Genomic DNA, 6000 nt, shown 5'->3' with positions numbered 1-6000 from the left:
GTTATGGAAAATAAGATATAAATTAAGGAAAATGATCTCTCTAAACAAGATCCTCAAATAGACTTACAATGAGAAGGCCTACATGAAAGCAGATAGATCTTAAATGAAAGTTAGAGATTTTACATTCCAGGCTGCAAATCAATATTGGATGGCTATGTGGGGTCTGGTTAGATCTTAATCTTGAAGTCTTCAGATCTTTCTAACTTGAAAATAAGCTCTATTAAACTGTAAAAGTACCTACAAAGGGATTTGAGCCTAAGCTGATGGAAGGATAACATGTTTAAATCATTGATCAACCTGAACGACTGCAGGCCATTGAGAAAGAAAATAGTGCTGAATGAAAAGAAGCAAAACCATTTGATTACTGATCAAAGATTAAACATATCATGTCATTGTAGTTTTCATCTGTGTATCTGCATGGAGTCTATCAGTTCTTTAAGGCTATGTGGATACTCCATAAGTCTGTCTTTATAAAATCTTAACAATAACATTTTCATCTATGCTCATATCAGCAGTGCCTTCAGCTTCTAAGTTCATCCACCCATTTTGAGAGTGCAAAGATTTTGAAATATCATGGCTGAAGTGGCAGTGTTTTCAGAGTAATTTTAAAATTTCATATCTTCATACATCTGGCTTTAAGACAGCATATTATTTTCTGGTACAAATAATATCTGGATAGTACAATCATTCTGAGCTTCTTAGTTGATTTAGCTGGGGGGGAAAAAAAAGTCTCTTGCTCTTAGTGAAATGATGAATGGAGAAGAAAGAGGGAAAGATTTAGTAAGTAAAAAAAAATGTGAAATTATATTTATTACTTTCTGAAAAATATAAAATAATTTCCAATCCTTTCCATTTTAAGAAATTGAAACTCACGAATATTTTTATCTGATTGTTTAAAAGAAAAGGACACTTGTATTGGGTACAGGTACCCAAGTACTGGCAGCAGGGCCTCCAGGGCTTCTTTGTGAGGAGAGGCTGGAACCACTCTGTACCATATGCAGCTGGTTCCAGATGACTTCAACAGCCCTACCACAAGGCATGGCTGGGCCCTGCAGCCAAGATGGTGATGCTGCTAGGAAATGTACTTAAAAATGCTAGAGAGCAGAGAGCAGTGAGGAAAAAGTTGTGAGAAACAACTCTGTGAAGACCAGAGTCAAAGGGTCAAGTCAAACTTTTTTTTTTTCTTCAAACTGTAAATTATAGGAATGGGAGTGATAATATATATCTGATATCACTTGGGAAATGTTTGAACTTTAAAAAAGAGAAGTGTTTTATTTACACTACAACAGTTATTTAAACCTGTTTATTTTATGTTAGACTTCTTTTTGCTCTTTACTGAGTGAAAAATATACACTTACAAAAAAAAAAAAAAAAGCGAAGTTTGCAATAATTTTGCAAAACTTTCAGTCAGGCAACAATGACAACCATAGCAGGCATGCCCATTATTCAGGTGCATTATAAAAATGGGATTAAAGTAGTACTAAGTCTCTTGATAATATCAAGCAAGGAACTCCACATTTTCAGTAGTGCAGCGTTAGCACTGAAAACTTGAGACTCTGTGGCACTTACTTTCAGGTAGCTGATACTTTTTGTTCATTCCTTTAAGGAAGAACATATCAGAGTAGAAAATCGAGCTATTATATTGTACAAATAATATTAATTAATAAATTTACATCAAGCTTGGTACTGCATTTGAGGGACCAAAACGTAAAAAATGAAAGACCACTTTAGTGCAATTAATTTAATGCGGAGAGAATGTAAGAAAACCTAATAGAAGGAAAATTCATTCCATTTTGACTCAAAATATGTATTTTTGTCTCATGTGGATGATAAGAATTATGTTTAAATTCATTTAAGTCAGATATAGTATTTTAAATCTGATTTCTTGCTTAAAATGTGCTACTAATATAAATCTGTAAGCCAGATACACTCCCGTTTAGATACTAGATACTGCTATAAGAATCAGAAAAAACAATCCTAGTATTCATTGCTTTTAACCCCGGTCTTTCAGCTTTCATTCTCCACTGACACCAGAAGTAGTCTAGAAATGACAATTTTAGTTACACCTTTGCTTTCACTTACTGTGAACTCCAATCACGTACACATAAATAAGTCAGTAAACTCATCTTCAGTTAATTGCTGAATGCAGAATAGGAACTTCAGAAAATGTACGTCTAATGATATTTTTCCTTCTGAACCAGAACTGGACCAATGGTCCAGCATACTCAGAGAATACATCTTTTTCTTGCAGTTAACCTAAATAGTATCAGCACCTATTTTCTATTCTGAAGACTAAATGGGACAAAACAGTCTATGTCTCCACCTACAAACTTTTTAAATTTGTAGACTTTCCAGAACATTTGATCTGACTTTTGGGAATGGTTCCTGTCTTGTATTAATTCTCAAATTTGGCAAAGAAATTTCTGGGAAGATTGCCTTTTAACTCAGGTCAAAAGTTTGCCAAGAGTCTATTCCAGAAATTTTGTAGTACTCACAATGGTCTTCTAGTACCTGGAAATACTTCCTGAAACAATATAACTTAGTAATAAAACCATTAATTGTTCTTCTAGAAGGCTGTCTCTTTGGATTCCTACATACTTACAGCCCCTAAATATAACTTACTGTATTTAGATTTAGCAGTGGTAGATATCTGTAAGAAAACACCTGTGGTCTAGACGTTTTACAAACCTTGGTCCTCACATCCAGAAATTCTCACTGAGTTTTTATTTGGTTTGTATGACTGTGACTGATGCCTGTAAAATGTTTGTTATTTTGTCCTTGTCTTGGAAAAGAAATTGGTATGTTTATTATTATTATTATTATTATTAATATGTTTCTGTGCTGAAATGTATTCATGATAGAATGGGTACAAGGAGAAAGGTCAAACTGCTGTATTAGGATTCACTGTGTTGCACTTTGATCTTGGTTAGCATCACAGTTTTAGATATTTTAGAAGTAACTCCCACTGTTGAATATTATAAAAATGTATGTGGTAGTACACAATAGTAACAACTTTTATCACCCTTTAAATTTGGTTAATCTTTGTGAATACTTGAGTCTGTGTAGAGCACAGTGAATGTAGAAATTGAAAACTGTGAATACTCAGCAATTTCTTAGTAGAATCCAGTCAGGATACATCACCCTAAAAGCTCAACAAAAATATACTTTGCAACTTCTGGATTTCTTTTTCTGACATGGAATCTTCTCCCATTCTTGAATAAATCTTTTGAAAAGGGTTTTAACATCAGCCTTGCTTTAGCTGTGAGAGCAAGTTTTGTTAATTTGGATAAAATATTTTTGTCACACTAGAAAAATCTTTTTCTTTTTACACTATAACCACATATAATTCAATTCAAATGATTCCCACATCCTGTCACCTTCTCAGTGTGGTCAATATTAATACACTTTTTTAGATTTTTTACTCAAGTCACTATTCCCCGAAGATAATAAGTTCTCTAGCAATGACCTTTTGAACCTCAGGGAGGAACTTCCACTACTCTAGAATAAACTGTCTGCCTGGAAGGAATGCCTTTGAAGTTTTCAACAGGGAGGTCTTGACACAAGTCTGCAGTCTCAGCATTTACTTAAAAATAGAACAGCCCCCAAGCCCCACAGTTAAAATCATTCTTCAATTTATTCAAATTACAATTTGAATACAGCCCTGGATTTCAAAACATTTTCTGTTTTCTTTTTTTGTTGCTTGTTTGTTTGTTTTGTTTTTTTTTTTTACTTGCAAACCAAAGTGAATAACTGAACTAATTTCAGACATAATTGAATGACCCCACAAGCAAAACAGAATCATCAGGGACTTCAGAGCAGCTTTCTGGCATCAGTGTAGTTTCTTCTTTCCTGTACATTAGGATTTGAAGAAAGAGATAGTTGGTACGAAGAGGCAGGAAGTTTACTGCACACTTGCACATTCCAAGTGTCCACTCCTGTGGAGTGAGGTCACTGCGTCCTGGAAAGACATCTAAGAAAATTCTACTAATCTCATAAACTGACATCATCTGAGAGGAATTAGAGAAAGGCATACAGGAAAGATAGAGTTATTAATATTATAGAAAAACCACAAAGCACAAATAAAAGTCAGTATCTAAAAATGCCTGCAGGCAGCATGAATGATAGGGTGGGTGATATTTTATAATTATGTACTATTTTGTTTAATAATGACTTCAAGTTATCAAGTTGAAAGCTAGCTTCAGTATGAAAAGCTGTAGGAAGCAAGATTTAAGTGTTCAGCAGGAGATGCTGGGAAATATTTTAATAATTATCATTTTAAGACAGACAAAGTAATGCAGAATGAAGGAATAAAAAATGAGCTATGCACTTCAGATGACCTCCAAAGAATCCTGCATACTGCATGTACTATTTGGCACAGGGCCAACTTGTTTTTTTTTTGTTGTTTTTTAATTTCTTAAGCAGTACACTGTGTCTCTGATATTAAAAAAGGAAGTTGCTTAAGGCAAATTCATTTGCAAAATATCCATATCTTTGGGCTTACCATAGTAAAAGAAAGAACTTTAATTTCAAGTCTGAACGTAGCAGCCATGCTTTACATTTGTGACTTTGTAGCCTAATAGAATTAAGATCATATTATGTTGGTACAGATAATCCATTTGTTTTTATATGTAAGATGACTGTCTGGATTATCACTTAGAAAGTAAAACCAATCTTAAAGCAAACAAAGAAGACACTGGAATGACAGCACTATTGAAAACACGAAAATATCCGCACAGTATTTGGAACAAATTTCTACTTTATCTGAAATTTGCATCTTATTTCTGACATAGAGAGAAGGAAGTAATTAGTGATAAATCTTCACATCAAGAGTCACAAACCATGATATATTCTGGGATCAAGCAGAACTGAATGGTTGACACAGTTGGGACTAAATCCAAACAAGTTGAACTGTATGAAATCTATGCAGTGATACTTATAATTCTTTCTAGTGTCTGCTGAGCTGATCCTTGAGAATACTTTAGACAATATGTAAACATTGCCAGGGTAGTGTAAAGCATTCACTGGTTTTAAAGTTGCTCACAATGTACAGAAAGTCTTATCTTCCACACTCCTGATAAATTACACCTTAGCATTAGCAAGATATTACCTAATACCTATGCTGAAATCTCTGTCATATAGTTACAAACTTTAGGTACGTGTAAAGGACAAGACTGAACAATGCCCTGAGAGAATTAAACCAAATGTCCCTTGCCTTAATTTGACTGATGTCTCAACCACTTCCGGAAGAGTCACAAAATCAGAGTCCAGAACAATGTCTGAGAAATGATCAAGTTGTGGGAAGAGGTGTGGTTTCACCTCCTTTGGTTTGGCTGCTGTATCACCATACACAAATTCTGGGACCAAAGCCTATTGCCATTCCAAATAGGGACTGTGGAGGACCATCCCTTCCCTTTTTGCTTTGATACCACAATAGGGACTGGGCCATGGATAAGGACGTTAGCCCAGTCTAACTGCTGCTGCCCCAGCTTCTCACTACTGCTTTTTGGAGCACCCTCATTGACAGGCCTGGTGTTGAATCCGAGACTGGTGATCTGTATCTCTTTTTCTCTTATCCACTTTATCTCTCAAAGTTGTTAAGTAACACAAAGCTTACTTGGATTTCCTATAAAACCACATAGCTTGGATAGATGTATTTGCGGGAGTGCCAGTGCACATAGGGTAACAGTTTTATACAAATCTTTTATTAAAGTTGCTGTTTTTCCCTCTTACCTACAGACCTGGAGTGCCATTTCACTTTAATCAAACCAGAAGGATTTGCAAATCTGGTCAGCTCTCCCTTTCTTCTCTTCAGAAGCAGGATATGACAGTACAAAACATAACTGATAACTTTTAGAAGTTTTTATATTCCTTTTGTATTATAACTTAGTTTGAAAGCTATAAAAAATATTTTCATTCTACATATTTCCCAGAGTCCTCTATATATTTTTGGACATCATTATATAGATCACTGATATTATCACTAGATATTATTGGGTATTA

This window comes from Meleagris gallopavo, chromosome 2 (assembly GCF_905368555.1).
Source record: "Meleagris gallopavo chromosome 2, MGAL_WU_HG_1.1, whole genome shotgun sequence".
In the NCBI taxonomy this organism is placed as follows: domain Eukaryota; kingdom Metazoa; phylum Chordata; class Aves; order Galliformes; family Phasianidae; genus Meleagris; species Meleagris gallopavo.
The sequence above is the reverse complement of the archived record's forward strand: the minus strand, read 5'-3'. Positions refer to the sequence as shown.